We start from the raw sequence: 14,529 nt of genomic DNA, 5'->3' as shown, positions 1-14,529 counted from the left end.
GCTGATCATGTGCTGGCTGTTTTACAGTATCCCCCCCCCACCTTAGCCACACCCCCTGTCCAGGCGCTTTCCCATTCACGGAATTCGAGTACAGTAAAAGCCATCAGGATGACACACGCGAAAAACATTTAATTAAAGGCGATTTCCAAAGGGTGACCGCGGCGAACCGCGGTTTCAGCGGGAGGGGGGCGGCGAGGGCTGGGACAAAAGGGAAGGGGATGAGGGCTGGGGGCCCGGACCTGCCGCTAGCTCGGTGAGTTTGTGTGCGGGGAGCTTTTGGCTGCAAAGAGTATATTTAGACCCTGAGACGGTGGATTTGGAATGCAAGCGGGTTATGTAACAGGGTTAATCAGAAACACTGGAGAAAATCCCCTTCATGTGTTTCTGGGGCTTTTTTTTTTTTTTTTGGAATGGGGGGACATAGTATTTAGGAAGCTGCACTAATTTTTGGTTTGTGCTGCCACCCTTCTCGACCCCCCCACACCCTGTGTTATTAACATCTTCAGGTGTCATTCTTGCCAGAAGGTGTTCTTGCAAGCGATCAGGGTGGCAGGCTGCAGAACCGACTAGCAAATCCGTAACTTGCTGTTCTTGCAAATTATGTAACGCTGGAGCATTCAGTGCCACCAGCCCCCTTAGGCTCAGCAAAAAGGGGAGAGGGGCATAGTAGGAGTGGGATACATCTTGCACAGCTGACCTGCTGACCCATATCCCCTTCCCCCCACCCTCTGCCCCCACCCCAACTCATTCTTTGAACCAGCCCCTGTCTGTCCCTCCTGGAAGATTTAATGGGAGGGGGGTGGTAAGGCCCAAACACTCAACTCACATCCTGCACGCAGGCACTAGGTTATATAACAGTCTGAATGGAAAAAGGAAGGTCAGAGATGGAGGCATCCTTTAGCTAACACAGCAGTAGTAATAGCTTCCAGAAATTATGTGCATTTGCAGACTTTAACCTCAGATGTAGCATCTGCTCCTCAGGGGTACCAATCTTTATGTGTGTGAGCTAGGGAGAAAAAGAGAGAATGTGTAAGTATGCCTGGTAGTTGAGAGTGATTTGAAAATGGGAAATGTTTGGGTTTTCAGATGATGTAATGGAGTTGGCAGAATATGCAAGCCGGCTCCCAGAGTGTAAGCAGTAAGAAAATTGGAGCTGGCATCCAGTATTAATGTTGCATAAATTACAATATCGGAAAGAAATTAACCTACACACTAGGTGATTACGCCTTTTAAATACTTAAAACATAAAGGCACACAACTAGAAAGGAAAAGCAAACGTCATCACCTTATGATTAGCATTTTCAACCTCCAGGAGGGTGGAGTGGAGTTCTTGGCGTTGGGTGAAATGGGAAGCTTTCTGATTTGGGAGATACTTTCCAAAGGGTAGCAGGTTTAGCTTCTACCCAGTCAGTGTTTGAAATTGTGGTCTGGATTCTCATGACATTGCAGTGACCTCATGAGACATTACCTAGGTAGACTTGAGACTACTGTTGAATTCCTCCCTCTTGGGAATCCAAGTGTGGATGCACTGTGTACCTTTATTGCCTGAGCTTACAAAATCAGGTGTGTGGCTTTATAATCTGAAAGATGACCTTCCCCTGTCCATAAAACTGCTGGGAATGTTAGCAGTTTTAATGAAACTCTTCCATTTTCTAGATGATATTAATGATAGCTGGTGTCACTCAGTTCCATCTTTACAACACAATGAAAGAGAAAAAAGAAAGGCAGGAAGCAACATGGGAAGTAGGAATGAAGCGGAAAAAAAACCACAGCGAATCTTTAATTTAACAAGGCTTTCAGGGACTTCAGGGAGCCATGAGCCTCGTGACATAACTGTTGTTAAAAACGCTTTTTCAGAATCTCGTTATTATATGTGCTTGCCAGAAGCTTACATATTTTAGTTCAGTGAAGTTATCCACACAGGGCTGTGTACCACCACACAGTTGGTTTGGAACACCAGTGCTGAAGGTTGAAGGCTTTTAGGGCCGGCAGACCTAAGGGAAAAATCGAAACCAAAAGATGGGATTAACAGTGAAAAGCTCAGTTGGGTTGAGATCGAACCCCCTGGAAGCTCAGCTTAGATTGACTTAAAATCAGTTAACAGGGCCTGTAGTTTATGTGTAGCCCTGAGGACTTCTAGAACCACATATGTCTTTGACTTTGAAAGTGCGTGGCCTCTCTTGCCCCCTTCAGTTTTGGCTGATTCACTTTCTAGTAGGTGCTCTTACCTAGCAATTTAGCGCCCTTTCTAGAGATTGATTCTCAGATCAGCTTTCCTCACATGGACCCGGCTCGCCACAGTGAACAAATGATGCCCCATAGTTTGAAAGAGCTGCTGGCTGGGAGAAAAGCCTTTGCCAGAGGGATAAAATAATTATTTTTTAAACTAAAGGACTTTAATTTTCCGGTAAATTGCTCATAAAAACATTTATAATAATACCCTTTAAAAATGTAATATAATAATTATAGAAAAGGCATTTGATGATAGTTATGATAACCTTTTCTGTTGCTTCCCCCTTATTTCTTAAAAAAAATTGAATTATTAATCTAGAATTCAAGTCCTGAGTGGTTCAAAACATCTATAGGAGACTCTTCTAATGTTAGTCACCTGCTGGAATTTTCCAATACCTACTGGCATGGTGAGGAGCCCTTGGCTTTAGAAAATGCCTCTACGTCTGAAACTGAAGTATGGAGCCTGCATTGAAGCCCCTAATGATGAGACCCTTCAGCTTGTTTTCAAGGTAGCAGAGGTGGGGGCTGTAGCACACACTTCTGACTAGACTCCTGAAGTGGGACAGAGGGAGGTGTGAGAATGTTAATTGTAATAGATGTGCCTCCGGATAAAAATGTTCTGAGGATTTTTAGTGACAGCTGAATCACTTTTGGAAGCAAACTGCCCTCTGTCCAGAGCTAACCTTTGGAATTCGAGTGAGACAAGCCCATGGGTTCTTTTCCTTGGACATGTCACTTCTGAATTAAGATCCAGCTTCTCCCATTTTTGTGTTTAGGAGCTTGCGGTACCATGTTGACAGGACAGATGGAGTTGGAGGTTATTAGAGGTTCATATGGTATGGTATCTTAAGCATGTGCCATGTGTTCTGAGTTTACTCTTCCTTTCCCCCTTCATCTTCCCAGGCTACTTGATGAATTGAGCTTCTTAGCTTACACTTCTGTGGAAGCCAAATGCATAACTACATTTCCCAGGTATCTGGGGAAAGAGCTGTAATGTGATTGCCATGTGTGCAAAAACAAACAAAAATAAAAAAATTTATAGGAAACGCACCTCTCCTATTATGACATATCTGGCTGTTCACATTCATTGTCTCCCATGAGCCAATATACAGGGACTTTGAGGTAGACCTCATCTGCTCGCTCACAGATTCCTGTCCCATTCATCCCAGATTAGTGATAAAGTGTGCAGAAACAAGGAGAGTATTTTTGAAAGGCCTTCAAGTGTTGGAGTGAATACTCATCCAGAATTTGGAATACTTTTCTGAATATGAAGATTATCTTCCTTACTCAAAATTTAGGAATAATACTCTCTGTCTCTCATTTTCTCTTCTATCATTTTTTAGTGGTTTTTTTTTTTTTTTGGTATCTAATTCACGCAGGAAGTGTTGGTTTAGAAATGAGCTGTTAAATTTTTCACCCATCTTTTTAGGCTGTATGTTAAAATAAAATTGTATTTTTTAAATTAATGCTTTAAAAAAAACTGATAATCAGTGTTTAAGTGTTGATTAATACACAGTAAACCATGATTTTTCTCTAAGGGTGCCAGGACATTACTGATGAATTGGTTTTTCTGACTAACAGTAGATTAACCCAAAGTATTTTTTGTCCTTTACTTGTTGAATATGTTTTCTAAACGTACTAGTCCCGTTTCCTACTCTAGAAAGAACACTGAGAATGTAACTGAATCTTTCTTTGAGGTTTGAGAATCTTATGGTGCCACAAGGTCACTGTTCTGAGTATGAATTCCAATTGTACATTATAGAACTGTAAATGGACACAGTGTCAGAGATTGGACTAAATCTATCTTGATCCCCACTTGGAAATTGTTTTCTTTCTTTCTTTTTTTGTTAAATCCTCAATATCAGTATGTTTTGTTATTTCCTCCCTTGTTGTCTAAGTTGCAAGTAGCAAAATAGAAATTCAATTAGTTGATTTTAGTTAATTGAGATTTTTACTTTATAGGAAAATTTCATCCAGAGCTTAGGCTCTTCTTAATTCTTTCTTTGGAGTTAAAGAGGATGTAAAGTCTTTTTTTTTTTTTTTTTTTTTTGAGACAGAGTCTTCGCTGTGTCTCCCAGGCTGGAGTGCAGTGGCACGATCTCAGCTCACTACAACCTCTGCCTCCCGGGTTCAAGCAATTCTTGTGCCTCAACCTCCCGGGGAGCTGGGACTACAGGTGCGCACCGCCATGCCCAGCTAATTTTTTGTGTTTTAGTAGAGACGGGGTTTCACCGTGTTGCCCAGGCTGGTTTCAAACTCCTGAGCTTAGGCAATCCACCCGCCTCGGCCTCCCAAAGTGCTAGGATTACAGGTGTGAATGACCATGCCTGGCGGTAAAGTCATTCTTGAATATTCAGGAAGGATATTATATTTTCAAATAAGTTATTTACTGTATTATGATAACATAATATAAGTTTTCTCCCATCTAATGGTAGACAGAAACTCCAGGTAGTCCTAACTCTTCCATAGATATATTGAAGGGGTATCTTTGGCATGAGGCTCTTAAATCCTGAAAGTTAGGAAACTCTAGGGTTAGAAGGAATAATTCCAAGAATGTCAACAAAGAACATTTCGATTGCCCCAAAGGAAACCCTCTTTCCAAGCACAGGTTGTTTTCACTGGACGAATATGGAAAGCATCCCCGGAACCACACCATCAGAAGCTGACTTTCTCAGGGATGTCCCACTTGACTTAATGATATAGTCTGCAGTTGTCTTGTGATTATCTTTGATATTGTAGTGTTGGAAATTCAGCTTGGGAGTCTTGATGTTCTTTTGTGACAGCCCAGTTATTATTATTTCTCTCTTGATTTTGGAGCAAAGACATCAAGGAGATTGTCTAAAGAAATCCTTAGAAGAGAGGAATAGGGCATGATGAGGAATAAATGTACCATAGCTCACAGTTTAGTCAGGCCGGCTTTTTGCACCAGCTCTTACATGCTAATGCTAAAAGGAATTATAGGTAACAATTCCCCTGTGTTGGTGCAAGAACAATTTTTTTTTCCTAACATATTTTTATGGCCTTAACTGACACGTCATTATTACAGACTGTCTTATCACGTTACATAGTATGGCACATTAACAATGGCATGGCGCTGTGGTTTCCTGGTGATGGTTTTGTCCACAGAACTGGGGCCCTGGTGGTGAGCTAGGGAGCCCTGTACAGCACCCACTGACAGCTGAGAGTACAGGTTTCACACACCCTTGTAGGTGGTGGAGGACTCCAGGCTGCCCCAGGTAGAGTTCTATACCATAGATGTTTTCTCTGAAACTCTGTGTCAGAGGATGGAAATGAGTGGGAAATATTATGGTATAGAGGATTTATAATCTCCTAGCCTAGAATCATCTTAACAATGTTATTGGGTGTTTAAATTTTGATTATGAACTTTTTTTTTAGTTTTTTTTTTTTTTTTTTCCTTAAAGAGATGGGCTCAAGGGATCCTCCCGCCTCAGGCTTCTTGGCAACTGAGACTACAGACATGTACTACTGCACCTGGCTTGATTATGAACATCTTAAAGTTTCCTGAAACAATTAGGAAGTTTCTTCATCCACGCACAGACCATAATAGATAAACTCTTCTGGGATGCAACGAAGGGTGCCACTTAGTATAGGATCCTCAAGCCACTGAAAGAGGCAGTGCAGTGTTAAAAATACCTAGCTTACTTCGGGGGAGGGTTTGGCTGAATACTGATGAAGTTTATGAAATATGAATGTAGTGAAGTTGCTGTACGTAAGTGGTAGGCGTGTGTGAAAGAAGTAAGAAGAAATAAAATTGTGTATAAATGACACTCTGAAACTTGATGGGATTGTACACGTGATAAGAATGGTGATGTTTAGGTCTGTGCTTAATGGGGGAAAGTAAACGGGCTTAAAATCTATGTCAAACTAGCCACGAGAATAAAAATTATAGAATATAAAATCGTCTGACTTTTTTGTATAAGCAAAGAATGCTACCAAGAATAAACAGGCAAGAATAGAGGTGAAATAGAACGAGGGGGAAATGAGGGACCATCGTTTGAATCTACTATGAAGTATGGTAATCACTGTTTTAAGAATTCCAGACTATTAACTACTGTGCAGTTAGGTAGGGAATTAGTTATAGCCAAACAAAAGCCATAAATATGAATTTTAGGTTGTACGGAAGAAATCCTCTTGATCCCAAAACATAAATGCATGTACTGAGAAGCCGAGCTGCACATGGTGTAATTTTTTCTGTCTTATCCTGATTAATTGACAGCCAACTGTATGCTTCTTTCCTGAAGGTGACTTTACAATCTCTAGACCCAGACATTTCTCTCTGAAGTGGAGTGAAGGAAGGAGAACCACAAGCTAAAGTGTGTTTCACTGGGTGAAGTATTTTGGGGGAAAGATAAGAAGGATGAAATAGGGGAATGGACTAGTGCCTGCAGAGATTAACAATGCCTGTTTGGGGCTGGGGAGTGGGGGCTGTGGATGAAGGCAGGGAGCCTCTAGAGGGAAAAGAGACTTCTATGCAAAGGAAAATGACATTAGCATTGACTCTGAAATGGCTGGGAATGTGACTTTCTAATTTTAAATTATCTTTAACAAGGGCAATGAAAAGAGGAAAAGTTGACACTTTGAGAAGTTATGACGAACTTGTCGAGAATGCCAATTGACAAAGGCAGGTAAGGGAGTACTTGGAAAAACAGCAAGAATAGGTCTGAAGGGCACGGTGAGCTGCTTTCCTAGGGTGTAAAGGGAATTGGCAGGCGTGTTTATTGACTCTTCCAATTAATTTTAAAGAAACCTGAAGAAATGGACAAAGACAGAGAAAAGGCAACCAGATGTGATTCCGCCCTTCCAGAAGCAAAGAGGCTTATCTCATCCCATATGATCGATGCCAGTCATGGGGAGGAGTGGCTGTGTGGAAATTAATGGATTTTCAGCATCCAATCACAGAGGACACACATGTATATTTAGCAAGTCTAAAACCTCTTAAATAAACTGCATTGCTTTTCATTTTCACTTTCCAGTTATAAAACCAGTGGATGATGAAAAGGCCATGTGACAATACAGCATGTACTCTCAGGAATGTTTGTGTGACAGGGATATTATATCTGAAAGGACAGGGCAACTGGGAGGGTGAACTGCTCATAACTCTCCATTGTCCAGGTAATGAAGCATTGGGAAAGCAAAGGCAAATGAAATAACCTGATCATCAAAAAATGATTCCTCTTTTAGTGCTCTTATTAGTTGACTGATGGTGACAAGTGTGAAATTGCCAGAGTTGTATTTTACCATTTCTGGCACTCATCACGCGCTTTGGATGAGCACATGTGTGCAGAAAGTGGGAACCCGGGCAATTTCTATAGACCAGGCTGTTAACCTGCAAGCTGTAAAATTTCACAGTGTGAAGGATGACAGTCAAGGATTGGTGAGGTTCCCTAGCATTCTTGAGGACTCACAGGGAATCAGAAGAAGAACTGAAGCTACACTGAAAGGACTCTTGAACCCTCTAAAGCTGACTTTTTAGTCTTGAACTTGGGGTTGTATGTTAAATATATGATACTTACTCATGATGCTACCACTTGGTCCTATTTTATTAGACTAAAGTGTGTTAAAGCCAGAAAGGGCTTTATGAATCAGCGAGCCTAGCCCACCCTATTTGAACTGATGCTGACAAAGGTAACCTATTCGAGATCACATTCCTAGTAAGCAGCAAGACTGTGACTAGAACCCAAGTCTTGTACTTTGTTACCTCATGTTCCTGTCACTTGTGTGCTGTGCCAGGATCCTCCAAAGTTCGAATAATGAGGATTTTTATTTTTAATTTTCAGACGGAGTCTTGCTCTGTCGCTCAGGCTGGAGTGCAGTGGCGTGATGTCTGCTCACTGCAAGCTCCGCCTCCTGGGTTCACGCCATTCTCCTGCCTCAGCCTCCCAAATAGCTGGAACAATAGGCGCCAGCCACCGCGCCCAGATAATTTTTTTGTATTTTTAGTAGAGACAGGGTTTCACCGTGTTCGCCAGGTTGGTCTCGATCTCCTGACCTCGTGATCCTCCCGCCTCGGCCTCCGAAAGTGCTGGGATTACAGGCATGAGCCACCGCGCCCAGCCTAACGAGGCTATTAAGATGTGTGCAAGTTGATCTAGCATTAGGCAGTAGATTATGTACAAAATTAACCATGGGTTATTTTGGCCATGCATTATTAGTGGAACATTGTCAGTAATTGTTATTTTTTAACCCCACTGGGCATTTTTATTATTAATTAAAAATCCACCAGTGAGCTTGTGGCTATGTCAGTAAAGCCATTCTAAAACATAGTGAAAATAGTGTCCAAGTCTCATGCTCGGATTTAGTGGAAAGCAAAACTATTTTTACTTTCTATTAATAGGTATAGAGTTGAGCATCTCATGCTTAGTGCTCACCAGAGCTAGACACAGCCAGGGGGCCCACAGCAAAGATGTGTGTCTCCGCAGCAAGCTTGTTTTCTCAAAGTAGAGGATTTAAGGCTGTGCCTTGTCTAGAGATGCTCAGGATCAAGTCTGTGAATGGAATATTATGTAGCCATTAAAAATCATGTTGCACTAGAAAAGTATTTCTCATCAAGAAAAAATGTTTATCAGCCGTTGCTAAGTGAAAAGTAACAGCTTTCATAGCAGTGTGCACGGAATGCCATCTTTTTTGTAGAAGGAAATTATAGTTGTGTGTGTGTGTGTGTGTGTTATATTAGTAAATTAACTTGGACCCACGAATACCAAAATGATGAAATGATAAAGTGGTCATCTGTGGATGCTGGGATTACCTGTGAGTTTCTTTTTCTTTGTGCTTTTCTGTATTTTTTGAAGTTCTTGCATTATGTATATGTTACTTTTGTAATTAGAAAAAATAAATCATTTTTTCTTCCACAAAAGACTGTGTGTTGTGAAACTCGGGATCCTTTGAAGGAACTGATTCTGAACTTAGTATGTTACACAGAACATCTCAGTGTTTCAGGATGGGTCAAGTTTACCGGGCCAAAGAGAAATACCATTTGACAGGCACATTTAGCCGGTAAAACAAGGGTCATTCAGCTTGAATATTACAGGTCCTAACACTGGAACCGCTTGCCTCTCAGGGCGATATCTTTGAGACATTAATACCGTGATCCACAATGAGAAAAATATATTACATTGTGAACTAGTACACACACACACACACACACACACACACACAAACTTTTCATGTAAAATATTTACCCTTCACTTGTGATGTGTGATTGTGTTTGCTCTATTATTTAAAATACAGGTTACGAGCCACCACATTGGTTTCATGATCTATTTATGAGCCACTCCTCACTATTTAAAAACCTTGTCCTGGGCATGAAGTAGAAGCAGCCTTTCTGGGGGACCATGGCCCAGCAGTGGGGGAGGAAGGAAGTGTTTCCACAGTAACTGATGTTAAGCTCCAGGTGTTACTCATTATGACTTCAGGGAGGAGGAGGGGGAGGGAAAATAATGTAAATACTTATTATTTATAATCATACAGTATCTTTATGCCACTTTTAGCACATGCTCATTAATATGCTAGTAGATTTAGAGGCACATCTGCCTAGACTGGCTTAGAATATAAATTCTGGGATCCCTCTTTTGCTTGGAGCTGACATCAGTGTGTAAGAGCCCAAGGGTGGCGTTCTTTCATTCAACATATATTTACTGAGTACTTTCTATGTGCTAGGGCCTGGGGATAAAGCAGCAAACAAGAGAGGCGAGCTCCCTGCCTTTCTGGATCTTATATTTGAGTGGTGGCATTTCTCTAAGAAGCTCACTGAAATACCTGGGTCACCTCAGACCAGGCATTTATGGTGGTTGTCTTCTAAATATGTTTTGAACTTGGCCTTTTCATCTCTCTACCTTGTATGTGCCTTCACCTTTCCCCTCGTCCTCTGTCTCACCTAGTCCCCATCTCTCTCTCTGCTCATTGAAATCCTACCATCATTTTCACTCCAGATAAGATCCACCTTCTCCCTCTTGAAGCTCCCAGACTCCTGTTTGTTACAGCAGTCAGTCATATGGGCTTTGCTCATTTAGTGAACATGTAACCTCTTCCTCTGCCAGGCCTCTTTTATGCTGTCTGATAGTTATTTTCCGGGTATGAGCCTAGCCTTAAGGAGATCAAGACCACAGTTTATGTTTTTACTCCCTGCACGATACCTTGCATAAAATAGGTGCCCATTAACCATGCAGATACTCTCTTCCACATTGTCCTGCAGAGGTGTTTGCCTTCTCAGTACACCAGCTAGGCACTTCCCAACTCTGCAGGCACATCTCCTGCTGTCTTATATTTCCAATGGGGCCTTCGGTTTGGACTCGGCTGCACTTGTTTGTGTGACTTCTGCCTCTCTTGAATCCACTGATCCCCTCAATTGCACGATCAGGCCTACTCTAGTCTTGAGCAACTCAGACCAAAGCTGGACGTGTTGGGAGACAATATGTGTATGTGGTTTTTACAAGCCTGCTGGGAGGAGTGAGACAGACCTGGGCCAAGACCCAGGTGTGTGCTGTGCTAGCCGTGTGACCTTAGGTAAATTCATTAATCCCTCAGTTCAGCCACCATGGGCTGGATCCAATTAAAAGAGGACAAATCACTGAAATTCAGCCCCATCAGCCACTTGTTGAGCTTTCCTGACGTTACCTCCCATACCTGTCTGGCTTCTTCCTTCCCTTTTCCCTGTCTCCCTGCTCCCACTATTCTTGTACTGCCCTCTGGCTGCCCCATCCAGGCACTGAGGCTGGGGTTGCTACCTTATTCCCACCTTGCCCTGGTGCTCTCAGAGACTTCACTTTTCACCAACCCATCATTCCTTGCCCTCCCTTCCCTTTACTCACTTTCTCCTTTCTGCCAAAAAAAAAATCACATTGGAGAAGCTTGTCTGCAAGGGTTCCATTCAACTTGCTGTACATTAATGCTCCACTATGGTGACCCACTGCTGAGTCTTTCACTTGTAATGTAATCTAATAATTTACATGCACTTTGCAAGCAATACTCTAAAAGACTCGCAACCTGTTTGAAATTGCTCTGCTGTTACAGTATTTGAGCTGATGAGAGAACAGCGTGAGAAAGAGTAGTTTTTGGTACCACAATGGTATTAGGTAAACCCAGGAAAATAATGTTAGCACAAGGTGAGGGTGTGCTGATGGATTATAATATCCTTTCTTAGAGAATCAATTAAACTTGCTTAGGGTCTTTTATCGATTTTGGCTTATAACTGGACTAGGATAGGTCAAAGTATTCAAGGAGTAGGGGCATAGCTGGCTAAAAATAGTGAAGCAAGTATGGAATCCTGTCTTTCTGAGATGGCTGTGAAATGTTTTAGTTTTGATATACTGCATGACTTTTACAGAATTAATTGGCATTGTGATTAGGTTGTTTTATTTCTTCACTCAAACATGTTGGAAGCCGATTCTAATATGCGGTAGTAATGAAAATAGAGTAATGCTGTAATAATAGTGCCATTGTAAAGTGAATTACACCATTAAGCATCTATTTTGTCTAATTTGTATTGTGATAGTGTGAGTGATACACACACATGCAGACGTAGAGGAGCTGGTCTTTAAGAAATAGACTCTAGCTGAGAAGAGAAACCCCAGTCCTGTAATATTGAACAGTCAGTGAACAAAAATAATTGGTTCTGTGCAAAGTGAATTTATTTATACATATATATACACAGCCACATATATAAATATACACACACATGCACACATATATATTGTGTCAGGCAGATCAAGAAGATATATGACTTTGGCATAAAAAAATGCTTGGCTTATGTTGCCTTTTAACAAGTTGATTATGAATGGGGACACATATTAATTATGACAAGTCAACTCAATGATGGCATCAATGCCAGGCTTTGAAAACAAGGCTTTCTACATTTGTTTCAACCTCTTCATCCTTATTACCATGCCTGAGAACCCCTATTAACTGGTATTTCTCAAGTTTTGGAAAGAAGTATTAAGGGCCCAGGAATGATCATTTTATTTTGTCATTTATCTCCTAAGGAAGGACATTTGTCAAACAATTTTCTTTCCACAGCAGAAAGATAGAGGCACATTTCTATGCCTTAAGTCACACATGAACCCTAAGAGCAGAAATAGGACCTGAGACGGCGGCGTCCAACATGGCTGCTGCCAGTGGGACAGGTAGATTAAAAAGTCCAAGAAGGGCCAGGCGCGGTGGCTCACACCTGTAATCCCAGCACTTTGGGAGGCTGAGGCAGGCGGATCACGAGGTCATGAGTTCGAGACCATCCTGGCTAACACGGTGAAACCCCATATCTACCTAAAATACAAAAAAAAAAAAAAAAAAAAATTAGCTGGGCGTGGTGGCGGGCGCCTGTAGTCCCAGCTACTCGGGAGGCTGAGGCAGGAGAATGGCATGAACCCAGGAGGTGGAGCTTACAGTGAGCCGAGATCGTGCCACTGCACTCCAGCCTGGGGACACAGCAAGACTCCGTCTCAAAAAAAAAAAAAAAAAAAAAAGTCCAAGAAGGTGTTAAACTTTGATGACATTCCAGTGACATTATCCCTTCGCCCACAAGAGGACTGGCTTCAGGGGATAGTTTGGCAGTAATTGTCCAGGAGTTTTCAACCGTTAGGGTGGTATGGCCAGGGAGGTCCTGAAAACTTACCTGGTCCATCTCCAGTCTGGATTGCTGCCTCCAAGGCCCCCTCTCTGCATTCTGCCACCACAGCATCTAGAAGGGGTTATACTGATGGCCTCCCATCTCTCACCTGCCCTCGCTTTTGGATTTTGCTTCTGTGGCATTGCCAACACCACCATCTGGTAATCTAGAACCTCAGAAAGACTTGTCCATAGAGATGAGATTGTATGTAGTTTAGAATACCTTTAACTTTCGTATATATAATGCTTGCTCTGATGATCAATATATTGAAAGCCAATTTGCTTCGTAAGCCACTGTTCACTCCCTGTCTTTGAAATCAACAACGTAAGTTTTAAACCCCACAAGGATTTAAGGAGATAGTAGACAGTATCAATGCCTGGCATCTGAATTAAGAATATATTTAGTGGAGAAGTTTTAATACAAACCTCAATGAAAAAGCATCAATATCATATTCAGCCTAATAAAATGTTTTAATGAAAATTGTCATGGCGTTTGACAACATCTCTTTATTAATTGGTCTTTTCCATTATTATTTTCTTAGTAGCAAACACACTCTGGTTTTAGCTCTCATTAGTTATAGTCCTCATTGGATTCACATTTTGCGACTTCAGCTGTGTTTATCTTCTCATTGGTCTCAGTTCCTTGGGAGCAAGGTTATAGATTGTCTTCAGTGTTCTGTCCCATATCTCTCTGCCTTTTACATGAGCATTCGGTGAATGCCCTCAGGATGCTAGTGACGTGCAGTTTAGAATCAATATGTGAAAGATGAGCCAGCTGAGGGAGGACTGGGATGAAGCAAGAAAATCTATTCCTCGAAAGTTTCAAATGTTTAAGGGCAGTATAATAGAATATATCGCCTCCTTGCACTGATCCATCAAGTATTCTTGTGCACTTACTATGTGTCAGGTCCCATGTTAGTCAATGGAGCGACAAAGCTGAATTAAGTGAATTGATGGGCAAGAAAGACATTACTTTAAAAAGATGTAGCATGCTATAGTAGAGATACTTAGGAAACCTGTAACATAGAGAAGAAGGAGAAAATGCCCCAAGAGGAGTTAGGGAAAGCTCACTGAGGTGATTATGCCTGCCTGGGTTTTAGAAAAATGAGGAGATTCTTTTGGCAAAAAGTGACAGGGCATTCCAGGCTGAGGCACCCAAGGGGAGAGTTCATGCCACATTCAGGTAACATAAGTGAGATGTAGCTTGGCCTGAGTATGTTGGTGAGGAGTAGGAGATGAGGTTGGAGAAAGTAGGCAGGGGCGAGCCTAAGCATTTCGGACCTTGTCTTATAGCAAAATTTTGAACAAATGAAAAATACCTGATTTCTTTTTGGTAAGGTACTTAAATATACTTATGTGGAGTTAGGGAGGGAGACAAGGAACCAAGTTAGGAGATTCTGTAATAATTCTAGTGACTGATATTGAAGGCCAAGACTGGGGTGAGGGTTGGGAGTGGAAGGCGAAGAAGAGTTGACTCTGCGGCAGGATTCCCCAGGAAGTGGAATTGGGAGACCACGATGGAGGGAATGGCAGGAGTCAAGCGCAGAGTGTGGGCCGGGATTATTGGCTGGGACAGTGTAGTGGGGTAGAGTGTGAAGAGGAGAGAAGGCATGGGTTCAATTTGGGATGGGCTGAGTTGGAAGTTCCAGGGACATATCTGATGGGCAGCGGGGAATG

At 42.0% G+C, this 14,529-nt stretch overlaps 1 protein-coding gene across 2 annotated transcripts in view; it reads left to right on the top strand.

The window, feature by feature from the left end:
- RORA (RAR related orphan receptor A) overlaps positions 1–14,529 on the top strand; it is a 743,703-nt gene that overhangs the window by 7,770 nt on the left and 721,404 nt on the right. The gene's annotated exons all lie outside the window — the stretch shown is intronic.

Source organism: Pan paniscus, chromosome 16 (genome assembly GCF_029289425.2).
Source record: "Pan paniscus chromosome 16, NHGRI_mPanPan1-v2.0_pri, whole genome shotgun sequence".
Taxonomy (NCBI): domain Eukaryota; kingdom Metazoa; phylum Chordata; class Mammalia; order Primates; family Hominidae; genus Pan; species Pan paniscus.
The sequence above is the reverse complement of the archived record's forward strand: the minus strand, read 5'-3'. Positions and strand labels throughout refer to the sequence as shown.